The sequence below is a fragment of the Lactuca saligna genome, chromosome 3 (genome assembly GCF_052625555.1).
Source record: "Lactuca saligna cultivar CGN05327 chromosome 3, ASM5262555v1, whole genome shotgun sequence".
Lineage (NCBI taxonomy): Eukaryota > Viridiplantae > Streptophyta > Magnoliopsida > Asterales > Asteraceae > Lactuca > Lactuca saligna.
This window is the reverse complement of record NC_136419.1, coordinates 85159838-85173772: the sequence shown is the minus strand read 5'-3', so window position 1 is coordinate 85173772 and position 13935 is coordinate 85159838. Positions and strand designations below refer to the sequence as shown.

At 38.1% G+C, this 13935-nt stretch overlaps 1 long non-coding RNA gene and 1 other non-coding gene across 2 annotated transcripts; one reads left to right on the top strand and one right to left on the bottom strand.

Moving 5' to 3' along the window:
- Window positions 1–1583: 1583 nt before the first annotated feature.
- Window positions 1584–1690, bottom strand: LOC145038125 (small nucleolar RNA R71). The gene has a single exon (XR_013679191.1). It is a non-coding gene; the product is annotated as a small nucleolar RNA R71 (small nucleolar RNA).
- An 11428-nt stretch (window positions 1691–13118) lies between these two features.
- Window positions 13119–13721, top strand: LOC145033824 (uncharacterized). Its single transcript, XR_013677726.1, has 3 exons — window positions 13119–13184; window positions 13266–13359; window positions 13476–13721. It is a non-coding gene; the product is annotated as an uncharacterized LOC145033824 (long non-coding RNA).
- Window positions 13722–13935: the final 214 nt, after the last annotated feature.

The following is a 13935-nucleotide window of genomic DNA, read 5'->3' as shown; positions in this document are numbered from 1 at the left end:
TGATTTGTATAACCTAGCATGTTATTATTTGCTTATCTAATTGCTAGATTGCATGTTCTGTGTAGCTTAGTGACCATGAAACTACATGAACTTGTTTACCTAATAATTTAGTGAACATTGAATTGTTAGAGCTAGGATTGACCAATATTTGTTAGTAATTAGGCTAAATAAATCTTAGCTGTGCTAGAGAACGTGAATTGTGATCATAATTGCGTTTATACAACAAATCTTACATAGCATATCTACATTCATAATTAGTTCTGTGTTTAATTATGTGTGAACATACATGGTTTAATATGAATTAGTTACTTATTGGTAAGATAGAACTAAATTACTAATATAACTAAAACCCAACTTAATAACCCATAATCATTAGCTAGCCATAAGGAAGAAGTGGATTCAACTAAGCAAGAGTGTTTTTTTATTAATTTGATTAAGTTCATCTGATCTTGCAAAATTAGATAAAACCCCCTTATTAAATTTATTAATAAATTAGGTTAATTTAATAGTAATTAGGTTAATTAGTAACACCGTTCCCTGTGATCGACACCCGACTTACCTAAGCTATATTATAATCTGACTAGGTACACTGCCTATAAGTGCATAATTAATCTTAGTTTGTTAGGTTATAAATATTAAAATTAATGGGTACTTTTGTGCACATCAAGTTTTTGGCGCCGTTGCCGGGGAACGGTGCAGATTATTAGTTTATTTAGTTGCATTAGATTAATCGTTTTTTTAGGAATAAAATTTACAGAAAGCTTAATTGGTTAATTATTTTGCTAGCTTATCTTAGTTTAATTTTTGTTCTGTCACAAAGTTCACGATGTGAGATTTAGTATACTCACGACGTGAAATATGAGATTTCATTTTTTTTAGTTTTTCTTATTTTTGTCCAGTTTTACGTTTTAGTTAGCAAGTTGCAGGAGTTAATGACCAGAGGTTCAAACACACCATTGGTGCCACCACTAGAAGATCTCGAGTCTGCAATTCACAAGAAAAAGACGCCCTTGCAAGAATTGAAGTCAGCCTTCTCTAGGAAGGCAGGAAAGAAGACAGGAGAGTCAAGTTCATCAACGAAGCACGAGAGCAATCTTGAGCATTTGGATCATACAACCGTGCAAACCAAGTACGAAAGCGACACCGAGCCAGAATTTGAAGAACATACGAGTGAACCCGAGAACGAGCCAAGGAACGAGATGGCAGATATTGAAGAAATGTCCATGGGAGCTCACAAAAAACGGATCCGAGAAGATGTGGGTCCCGGATTAGTCCAACCCGCAATACCTGCCAATGCCACATTCGAGCTGAAGGGACACATATTGACTGCGCTGAAGGACATCCCATTTTTCGGGAAAGACCATGAGGATGCTTTTAAGCATCTAGATGAAGTCAATGACATTGCAGATTACTTAAATATCCCAAATGTCAACAGGAACACAGTCTTGCTTAGGATGCTGCCCGTCACCTTCAAAGGAGCTGCTAAGGAGTGGTTAAAAGCACTCCCACCGGGTACAATCACCACTTGGGCTCAAATGCGTGAGCAATTCCTAGATCAGTTTTGCCCACCATCCAAGATAGCCAAACTCAAGAAGGCAATAGCCAACTTTGAGCAACAGCCGGGGGAGTCACTATACGAAGCATGGGAGCGGTACAAGGGCTTACTCAGAAACTGCCCGCAACATGACCTAAATGTGCAGCAAGAGATGTCAATCTTTTATGATGGGGTCAATGTCATGACAAGACAACTCCTTGATTCTCAAGGACCGTTGACAAGGAAAAATCCAAGGGAGGTCAAGGAGCTAATTGAAGAATTCGCGAAACACTCCCGCGAATACCATAACCCGAGGCAGGATGGAAGCAAAGGCGGTGGAGGGGCCCAAACTGAAGAAATTGCAGCTGTCATGGCCATGCTAAATAACATGGATCGCAGGATAACACAAATGGACCAGTCGATACACGCCATAAGAGTGGGGTGCGAGCGATGCAATGGTCCACACTTGACCAAGGACTGCAACGTGGATGAATTTGGGAACAGAAAAGCTCAAGTGTGCTACTCTAATGGGGATAAGTTTGAAGAGGACTGGAGGAAACCGAAGAAGGAGTGGCTGCCATATGAAGAATATAAGAAGCAAAAAGAAGAGAAGTATAGGCAGACAGGTCGAGGCCTCTATCAAAAGGAGCAGCAACCAGCCGAGAAGAAACCCGACCTAGAGACTATTTTAATGAAATTTATGGAAGCGTCGGAAAAGCGACACGAGGCCACGGATTCTGCTATTCTGGAACAACAAACATTGATAAAGAATCAACAAGCCTCCATCCATAACCTTGAAGTACAATTTGGTCAACTAGCAACCCTAGTTCATGAAAAATTGTCCCCGAAGAGTCCCGAAGTACAGAATCAATCTCATGTAATGCCCATAGACACCGAAGAAGAAGCTATCTCGAAGTTCCTAGAAGCATTGGACGAAGAACCACGAGCGCCCGATCAAAAGAAGAAGAAGATCAAGATCGAAAATCATGAAGCCGCTGAGTTCCAGAACTCACGACGTGAACCTTATATGTTCACGACGTGGGCCCGTCATGAACAGAAAAATTCTGCAGACAGTTCAGTTTATGAGCCGACTTTGCCTTTTCCTTCCCAAGCCACCCTTAGTCCACTAGAGAGAGAGCATAGAGAGTTTGTCAAGCATGTGAAAGAGATCCCGATTAATACCCCTTTTGTCGAGTCCTTATCCAAAGCTCCCGAGAATCAGAAATTACTGCAAGACTTGATAGACACCCGAAGGCAATTAAAGCAGCAGTCTGCAGTGATTTTAAGTGAACAAACTTCAAAAGTTGTGTTGGGAGAGACACCAGAAAAGATGGGGGATCCTGGACGCCTCACTCTTCCATGCGAGTTTGGGAATAAAATGAAGGTTAATGCTTTAGCCGATTCTGGGGCTAGCATTAATCTAATGCCTTTTTCATTTTATCAAAAACTGGAGATTCAGAAGATGAAGGCTACAAAAATGAAGATTCACATGGCGAACCGTTCGGTGACACAACCCCGAGGCATAGTGGAGGATATTTTGGTGAGAATTGGAAAATTTATTTTTCCAATAGACTTTGTAGTATTGGACATGAAAGAAGATCCAGATGTTCCGATAATCCTAGGTCGGCCATTGCTCAACACTGCTGGTGCCCTTGTTGATATCCGCGAGTCGAAGCTCACTTTGAGGGTTGGCGATGAACAAGAAGTCTTTGAAAAAAAAGATGACTTTCAAGAAAATAAAGAAGAGGTGTTTACAATTAATGAAGAGAATGAACTAGAAGAATTGGAAAAGCTTATGGAAGAAGAGATAAAAGTAGTTCATCAAGTCAAAATGACAAAACCAAAGGCATCTGTTCCACATTGGATTGAAGTCATAGCTTACAAGAATCCGCCTTCTTGGGTAAGCAAAGAGGATGAGGAAACAACAAGTGATGAAGAGGAGGTCACTTCAAGAATAACAAGGCCGGTGGTGAAAGCAGAAGAGAATGACATAAAGTACGAGGAGGAAACCAAGGGCACAAAACGCAAGCTTGAGGAAAAGGGAAAAGCTAAAAAGGAGAATTCAAAGAAGGCATATAAAAGGAGAGTTCAAGCTTACAAAAGGTGGTTCAAGGAGCAAAAGATCTTGGTGGAGGACTCTTTCGAAGACTCAACGTAGGAGGCACGGAGTCCAGCTCAAGACTCCAAGAAAAAGAAGCGCTTCTCGGGAGGCAACCCGAGTTTGGTTTAAAACTTTTCTCTTTTTGTATTTTAGTTTTGAAAACTTAGATCGAGTCATCCAACTCTATTAGAACAAAATGTAGGGACCTTAAAGCGCAAGTAGTAGAAATTAAGAACTTAGTCTGAACTCAGAAAAATTTAATTATCCAGACTTAATTCACGACGTGAATAGTTAGCAATTCACGACGTGAATTGTGAATGAACCGGACACATAATCCATGATAAGGCTTAACCCATTAGACTAGCAAGCCCAAGACCAGTCCGTCAGTACATGGCCCAAACTTAAGCCTAACCACTACTCACGACGTGAATTGTATATAATTCACGACGTGAACTCTTACAAGTACGGGACCACATATTAAGTTCCTGGAAACCAGCAAACCCTTTCATTTGTTTATTGTTCACGAAGTGGAAACAAAAATTGGTCCCCCTTGGTCCCCATTGCTGCGAATTTAGCCGACAATCCTACTAATTACCATTGTGCTTACGTAATACTTCCAACAAAGGTACTAATTCTTGATTATTATGTTTAATTTTTGGTTCTAGTAAAGGAACTTAGGGTTAGGGTTTGTTAGATGATGAAATTAATTCTTTACAGCTCGTAAATAACCTTGGAATGTTCATGCTAAGTGTTTGGAAGTGGTATAGGAGTAAAACCCAGGGATATGTTGACTGGATTTTCCCCGATTGTGTAGATTCGGCCTCCTGTGGTTACGAACTCACGACGTGAATCATACAAGATCCACGACGTGAATTCTGGTGATAATCAGAATTCATTTTTTTATGTTTGACTTGTGGATATTTGTTTTGGCTGTTTCTTTTTCGTATTTTTGCAGGAATGGCTCCAAGAAGAGAGGCTCCAGCTGGGGTTGCGGGTTTACACCCGTTTTACAATTTTCCCGCGACGACGGCCCGTGATGTTTTGACCCGTTGGAACAACAGATTGGGATGGATTTATAACAGAGAAATTGCAGTTGCTCCAACAGTCAATTGGACAAGATTGAGGGAAGTAGGGCTCGTAGACCGGGTGGGCCCGTATTTGAAAAAGACATTTATTGGAGATGGCTATTCGTTCACCTGTTCAGGTTGGCAAAATCTGTTCCAGGTGCAAGAGCGGGTCTATAAGGAATTTTGTGTCGAGTTCTTCGCAACGGTGACGTTTCAGGAAACGGTCCAAGATCCATATTGGCCACATGCGTTGGTATTTCGATTGGGGGGCGAGTACCGGGAGTGCAGCCTAGTTGAGTTTGCTTGGAGAGTGGGACTGTATGATCGACAGGAGGCTATGACTCCCGAGTTTGGCATGTTTTTAGGAGAGGCTGCTAAAGGATATATGGAAGGTGTCACGGGATATTCTTTTTGGCATAACATTGCCTCCGGGATGTTTAATTCCGGAGTATCTCCTGAGAGTAGTATTCGGTCCCCGATACATCGTTTACTCCACCGGTTCATTACCTTTTCCATCAACCATAAGAGGCATGGCGACAAAGTGACTAAGCAGAACTTATTTTTCTTATGGTGCATCTTACAGCCTGGTGTCTGTTGTAACATCTCGTATTTCCTAGCCCGTTTTCTGGCTGGGTCTGCTGCGAGTTCGCACCCTGGGAGCCCTATTTGTGGGGGTCATTTCGTTACTTGTTTGGCCCGTTCTTATCATTTGATTGTTCCCGATATTATTAGATCCATGACGTGTGTAGACGAACATGACTTTAGCATGGGATATTTGGAGACTATGCGAGTGGTCAGAAATTTTGGATCGCACTGGGGAATAGTTCCATCAGACGCTGAGGGTGAAGATGAGGATGATCAGCCAGCCGATCAACCTGCGCCAGAGCCGAGACCAAGACGCAGGAATGTAAGAGGAAGGGGAGACCGCGGGCAGCCGACACATCCAACTGCTTCCATGGTGGGTGCACCTTTTGGGTGTGATATGGCTGGTTACTTTGACCAGTTATCGTTGAGTGTGAATTGGATAGGCGGCACGATGGAAAATGTGGTTCGGCATCTTGGGGTGGAGCAGCCGTCTCATTTAGGGTATCACTACCCGATTTGCCCGCGTTGGTCGGAGTATGGTGGTCGTGGAGGTGATGATGCGGGTACTAGTGGAGCGCATGAAAATGAGGCGGATGATGCGCATGAAAATGAGGCGGATGATTGATCGTTATTTATTTGATTTGTGTTTAGTTTATTTTAGTTTATTTTTAGTTTGTTTTTAGGGGATTGCAAGAACTACTTTGAATATTATGTTACTTTTATTCTTCGTTGTTGATTGTTTCTCAGAAATTGCTATGGAGTGCTTAGGAGGGATAGCGAGTTATGGATGCGTACATTTTTAGCTGGGAGTGTTTAATTCCGAGAGTCGGGCTCATATTTTCACAATATGTTTGAGTTATCAGGAAGTTTTACTTTACGGAGTTACGCTCACGTCGTGAGTATTACATGTTTTCCAACATTGGTCATTCTACTTTTGGAGACTTACACCATGTTAAAAGATGATTGAAGGCCCGATTTCATGTCTTGCGGGTACACTCCTTATTTCGCGAGTTCCAGAATCAAGTTTCTATTTTTGGAAGTCCATATTCAAATTGCACATTTTCCGCACTTTTCGAGATGCTCATGCCGCTACTCCAGGGGAGTCTGTTCCTTTTTCTCCCTTTTCTTTAATTTTGATTTGTTTTTATACATACAATATGTCTTGCGGGTACACTCCATATTTCGCGAGTTCCAGAATCAAGTTTCTATTTTTGGAAGTCCATATTCAAATTGCATATTTTCCGCACTTTTCGAGATGCTCATGCCGCTACTCCAGGGGAGTCTGTTCCTTTTTCTCCCTTTTCTTTAATTTTGATTTGTTTTTATACATACAATGAGGGCATTGTATGAAATAAGTGTGGGGTAGGGGTAGAAAAAGTGAATTGATAGGAAATTTTGAAAATTCAAAATTTTTATTAATTGAATCTAGTAATAATAATTTGAGCTATAATTGCTAGTATTATGTGGGATGATCCGATGAAAGTTCAAATGTTTAGTTGAGCCAATATACGTTATAGTGCATTTGTGGCTTCCCTTATTTTAGTGAAATCATGGAACAAAAACATAACCCCGCTCGGTTTGAAGGATGCAATATGTTTAGCAGCCTAAACCTGAAATGTATCCAGGAAAATTATTATCATTAACCAATAAAGGTTGAGGTTGAGCGCCTCTGCTTAAGCATGTAGGTTTTGAGCGAAAAAAAAAGAGAGGTACATGTAAAAAGAAAAAAAAAAAGAAAGAGAGAATTACGAAAAAGTTTGAAGAATTTTGGAGCAAATAAAGTGAAGATCAAAAGATCAAAATTCTGAAGAAATCCAAAAAGTTGAAGATACCAGAAATCAATTCAAATAAGGTGTTGAATTCAAAGAAATCGAAGATCAAATTGTCAGAGAAATGAAGAATTCAAAGAAAGCTCCATAGTGGTATCATAAATTGTAATTCTAGATTATGTATGCTTAGGTTGCTCAACTAAAAATACCTTGAGGTTAGGAGGTTTTTTGAGGATGGATTCGGAGGGTTGCATAAAATGAGCATTGTTCGGAAAAAGTGGGCGAGTGTTTATGAAGATTGTGAGTATTTAAAGTATGGGGGGGGGGGGGTACTTTAGGAAAATTTTAGACACAAATGCATGCGTTGAGGTCTTGGCATAATGGCTGAACTAGAGTCGGATTGTTCTGTGTAGTGTTAGTAATTAAGAATTAAGTGTAAATTTGCTTGAGGGCAAGCAAAGCCTAAGCGTGGGGTATTTTGATATTGCCATATTTATACTTATTTTTAGGCAATATTTAAGTACATTCTTATTGAAAAGTTGGTAATTTGTTTAGAATAATGGTACTTATGAGTTTAAATGTTGTTTCAAGAAAAAAAGAAGACATTTTGAAGAAAAGAGGACTGGAAGCGTTAAAGGAAGAAACTTGGGAATTAGAAGAGTAAAAGTGAAGCAAATCTGGAAGAAGGGGTTATTCACGACGTGAGAATTAAATAACTCACGACGTGAATTAATGGTTCTAGAAGATATGTACGCGGGTGAAGAAATCCTTGGCGGGCACGGTTATCTACTATTCACGACGTGAATGTATTAATATTCACGACGTGAATGTACGGACAACAACAATTATAAAGATCCTTGACTATTACGAATAAGAGAACTTTTGGCAGAAAAAAAAAGAAGTTCCAGGAGACGTTTCAGAGAGGAAGGAAGGTCTTGGAAGAGGGATTTCAACACCAAAAGAAGTAAAGTTTTATATTTAGTTGATTATAAACATGTTTTTCATTAGTTTTAGCTGTGTTAGTTTAATTACTATGATGAGCAGCTAAATCTAGCTACTTTTGCTTAGCTAGATGAAGCTTTGAACTTATGAATAGTTATATGTTTATGGACTAATTTAAGTTGGTAAGAGTTGCTTGTGTTTGATTTGTATAACCTAGCATGTTATTATTTGCTTATCTATTTGCTAGATTGCATGTTCTATGTAGCTTAGTGACCATGAAACTACATGAACTTGTTTACCTAATAATTTAGTGAACATTGAATTGTTAGAGCTAGGATTGACCAATCTTAGTTAGTAATTAGGCTAAATAAATCTTAGCTGTGCTAGAGAACGTGAATTGTGATCATAATTGCGTTTATACAACAAATCTTACATAGCATATCTACATTCATAATTAGTTCTGTGTTTAATTATGTGTGAACATACATGGTTTAACATGAATTAGTTACTTATTGATAAGATAGAACTAAATTACTAATATAACTAAAACCCAACTTAATAACCCATAATCATTAGCTAGCCATAAGGAAGAAGTGGATTCAACTAAGCAAGAGTGTTTTTTATTAATTTGATTAAGTTCATCTGATCTTGCAAAATTAGATAAAACCCCCTTATTAAATTTATTAATAAATTAGGTTAATTTAATAGTAATTAGGTTAATTAGTAACACCGTTCCCTGTGATCGACACCCGACTTACCTAAGCTATATTATAATGTGACTAGGTACACTGCCTATAAGTGCATAATTAATCTTAGTTTGTTAGGTTATAAATATTAAAATTAATGGGTACTTTTGTGCACATCAACCGCTTATGAACTCACCAGCTTTATGTTGATTTTCGAACTGCTTGTATTCTCAGGTCCACATTAGACAGGTACACAACGATCTTTTGGAGAAGATGGAGCGTTTAGAAGACTCGTCTTAACTTTTGTTCATATGATATATATGTATAACACTTGTAACACCTTGTTTTCAGACAATGTAAATATTTCTATGTAATGTAATGGTTGTGATTACTACGCTTACTATGTACATTGGTTGCGATACTACATGACGTCCTCCGCCCCGGAACATTTCCGCCATCGGTTTCGGGGTGTGATAGTAATTTATATAAAATACATCATATCTATGTGTAAGATGAAAGTAACTATGCACTCACCTGAGAAGGTGGTGACTCGGTACTCTGACAGCGCTTCGTTTACTTTAAAATAATTTGCTTCGACGAAAATTAGTATTATTACCACTAGATTTTAGTCTAATATTTACCGCGACTAATTATTAGTCTTATTATTATTATTATATAAGAGTTCAAACAATACTTTCCAACCACTATGTACAAACAGGGGCCAGACATAAAACACCGGAGGGCGGAACCATTTTGGCGTATAGCACTTCTGAAATCCGACAACCCTATGTAGCCCTTTAAACCAGATTCCTCGTACCACAAGTAGTTAAAAAGATATTATAACAACACTTATATAAGTCATAATAATAGTTCAAATATTTATTATAAGTTCATAATAACAATATTAATTTTAAATATAAGCTATATTAAAATAGGTTAAGCATAACTTACTTACAAGGGGATTATATCTAGGAGTCGGGCTTTGTAGGGACAGAACTTCGTCGCTGAATCTTTCTAAGAAATATTCGTGCAGCGCTTCAGCGCTCACCTTACTATACTAAAAACTACATAAAGAGAAGTCGACTCACAAGGGACCGAAATGCTCGGGGGATAAGGAGAGAAAGACTCTTGAATCAAGAGAATGGTGCAAGAAATATGAGAGCCCAAGGCTCTTATTTATACTAATTGAATTTTCAAAAACTACCCACCATAATTACTTAATGACCTTTTAGTTATATAAACAACTAAATACCCCTCTATAATACTGTTTTTAAATCGCTTAAATGATATTTGTACTAAAATAATATCGAAAGAACTCAACATTAGTCTTATAATGACCGCATCGTCGATACCTTTCTAATGATATATACATATGTATATATATGTGTACGTATATATGATTTATACTTTATTTTAATACGTAAATATGCTATTATAATTTGTAACGCGTTCATACGAACTCCGTTTTTGATGTTATTTATATCCACACATAGTTGGAGACGTACTCTACAACTTTGGTTTAGACTCCGTCAGCTAATTTTTACTTTCTTTTATAGTTATATTTTTAACAGGGCGGGACATGATTGGTCCGTTAAAATCTCATAACTTCTTCATCCGATGTCCATTTTCTTCTGTATTTTTATCGTTACGCTACTAATAACGAGATCTTCGATTCTCGTTTAGGTTGTGTCGGCTAAAAACCGCTCGATCTAATACTCGTACTTCGGGTCGTACACCGCTAAGCCGAAACTTCGAAAAATCATAACTTCCTCATACGAAGTCAGATTTGGGTGTTCTTTTTATGGAAGTGCTTAGGTTAACATATTCTACGACTTTCATTTAGATTACTAAGGCTAAAATCCACTCTATCATAAATTCACTATTTACATTTTCGCGGTGTCGTGCCGGTTCCGACACTAAACTTCGACGGGTCATAACTTCTTCGTTATAACTCGGATTTTGGCGCTCTTTATATGTACGGAACCCTTGAGACATATTATACAACTTGGTTAAGATTATTTATTCTAAATAATCTTTTGTCAAAAAGTCGTTTTCGACCCCTACTATCTCTACTATCTCTAAACTGACTAGCCCGGATGAATGGGCGTTACATTTACCCCGGCATCGGACCGAAGTCCGGAACACATAAACATATAAACTACATCGGCCTAACACCGATATTGGACCTAAGTCTGGAAAACATAACATATAAACTACATCGGGCTAACCCCCGCATCAGAGCTATGTCCGACATATGCTAACATACATAAACGGGTCGGCATTGGTGCCTTCAACACATTCCTAATAGAGGAAAACTGACCTCTCAAGCTGTCTGCTAAAGACTCGTCTGATAATCTTTCACAGAATAAAATGACCATTTTACCCCTGGTCATAATCAACATTCTAATTGACTCAACTCGTAGAGTTGGTCTGTCAACTCATCGAGTTCTGCTACTCAAGAACCCTAAAATCAGGATCCAACTAGCCGAGTCATTCCCTTGACTCGACGAGCTCTCTGTCCACTCATAGTCGTAATTAAACGAATCAAATCGTCGAGTCATCCTCAAACTCGTCGAGTTCTGCTTATTCAGAATCGGGATAACCCGTCTCAAGTCGTCGACTCCTTCCCTGGACTCGTCCAGTTCTTCAACCTCCATATCCAAAACTATGTGTAGCTCGCTGAGTCATCTGCTAGAATCTATGAGTTCACTCATTAACAGAAAAGGGAGGGGGAACCGCGACCCGACTCGCCGAGTCACATGAACGAATCGTTGAGTCCCCTAAGATCTTAATCCATTTAGTCGATTCCAGCTAGGTTTATTTCCTCCAATACATAGATCTGGACCCCTAAGGTCCTTATGTCACGTAAATTTTACAACTTTATGTGAATGGATGGGTTTTTTAGCTTAAGAGTTCCAAAAAAAGGTGACTTATAAGGTGCATGGGACTCCCAAGGCCATAAAGTTGGAACCTTTATTCCATGGAGTCCATCAAGAATCGAGATCTGTAGAGGATACACCAACTCATGCATGCACTCATGAATGGTTCCAACGTGAACTGTGAAATGCCTTAACTACCCCCATAAGAAGATCTAGAAAAAAACATGGCCAAGGTATGGACTTGATTACTAGAAAGTGAAGGAAATGTTATGTTGCTTCTGGATCTACAACCTTCTCTTGGAGTCCTCTAACTTCTCTTCTTCTCATAAGCTTCAAATCACGCCTAATCACTCAAATTGGTTCACACACTCACACAAAGCTCAAGCTTAATAATTAGAGTTTTCTGGACAATGGGAGACGATGAGGGAGGCTACAAAGGGTTGTTGTGTTCTTTAAATAGGGTGCCAAACCCTTAAAATTAGGGTTTCATTCTGGCGGTCCTACTCGTCGAATCGGTGCTTCCCAACTCGTCGAATAGACTATAAACCACGGGTTCCTCTCTATATCTACCCGACGAGTTTGGGGCTACCAACTTGTCGAGTTGCCTTGTAAAAATGATTAAATAAATATTTAAATACGTACCAGGGATCTAGGCCTTACACTTTTTATGTAATAATACTTATATTAAGATTGTCATGTTGTATTACCAAATATTCATTTCACATATAACATATGAAGAATCCTTTATTTATTTAGTTTACTAATGTAAATAACGATTATTCTACAAGAGGTTTTAATAGAAAACGCAAGTGTTATAGAATTCATCTGGGATTTCATTTTGAGTTTCATGATTTCATCTAGTTCTTCTCCTCTTCTCTTGCCAACAATGACCATCATAGCCATCCACCACCACCTATTACGAACAATCATCTGAAATAACTAAACCAGAACAATGGGGTTGGAAATTACATTAAATAGACATCATTTGTTACTTTCCCCTAACACAACACCAATCTTCTTCCCGTAACAAAACCATACATAAAATGGGGTAGGAAACGCCAACAACACCTTCCTGTTTATATTTCTTATGCAAATCTGCACGCTCTATTTTCAAAAATGATAATTTTGAAAATGGTTATAGATGAGGATAGTTGATTGATGAAAAAGATTGCATTCTATTAAATTTTTGGTTACCGTGAGAGGGAATTAGGTTTAGGATAAGACATGTGAGAGAGAATTAGGCGGGGATGGAGATGGTGGACAACAAATTGAAGAGGGAGGGGAGAGGCCAGTTTTTAAAGATGGCTGGAAGCTTGGAGAAGATGTCTATTTATATTTAATTATGATATTTAATAAATAAATAGTGAAAAAAATAAGGGTAACGTAATCATTTTAAATCTGCGAGAGATTAAACGCACAACAAAATCACACTATATGAACGACCCAAGTTTAAAAATTAAATTATGGACCAGAAATATAAATTAGTTTAAACCACATGGACCACTGGTGTAATGTACTCCTCTATATAATCAACCCACCTTCATCACTCCACCATACACAACCTGCTCTCTTTAACAAATCATGAATGAACCAAAACATGATTATCCTTACCCTGCTCAAGGTACGAATCTACTTCACATTTCTCGATTCATTATACATCTCACTTACAATTCACAAAACAATTAACGATCATCTTCAACAGGAGGAAGTTATAATCAAGAACCGCCGGTGATAGAGCCACCTCAATATGTCGCACCTCCTCCTCCTCCTCGACGACGTGGTTTCCTTGAAGGCTGGTATGTATTCCCCGCCTTTCTTTAAAAAATATGTCCTATTTTCATTCATTTTTTATGCATTTTATCATTTGGTTTATGGATTGGTGTTTTAATTGGAATAATGTTTTAATTTCTAGTCTAGCGACTCTGTGTTGCTGTTGTTTTGCTGACGAGTGTTGCTGTGATCCAAATAACATTTGCTTCTGATCGCTTTCCTAGCTTGTTGCCATGAATAGAAGAAATATGAACTGTATTTTGTTCTTGTTTTTTTTAGATTTTAAGCCAAATGTATTTATTTACTTATTTATGGTGTTCTAATGAATCCATGTACTAGCACTTTGTGTTTGTGTCAATAAATTACAAATTTGTAATGTTTAATTGAATTATTATTCATAGTTTTTAAAAAAATTATTTGATGATAAGATGTTTTTTGCGTTTGATATAGTTTTTCCCTATCTTATAGTAACACTGAAAAAATAATTTAAAATATCATAAATGAATTTAGATTTAACAAATAGCAGTTACTACTATGAAAGAATTAACTACTATGAAAATGATTATTTTGGAATGTGAATGAGTAAAAGTATGGATTTTTGT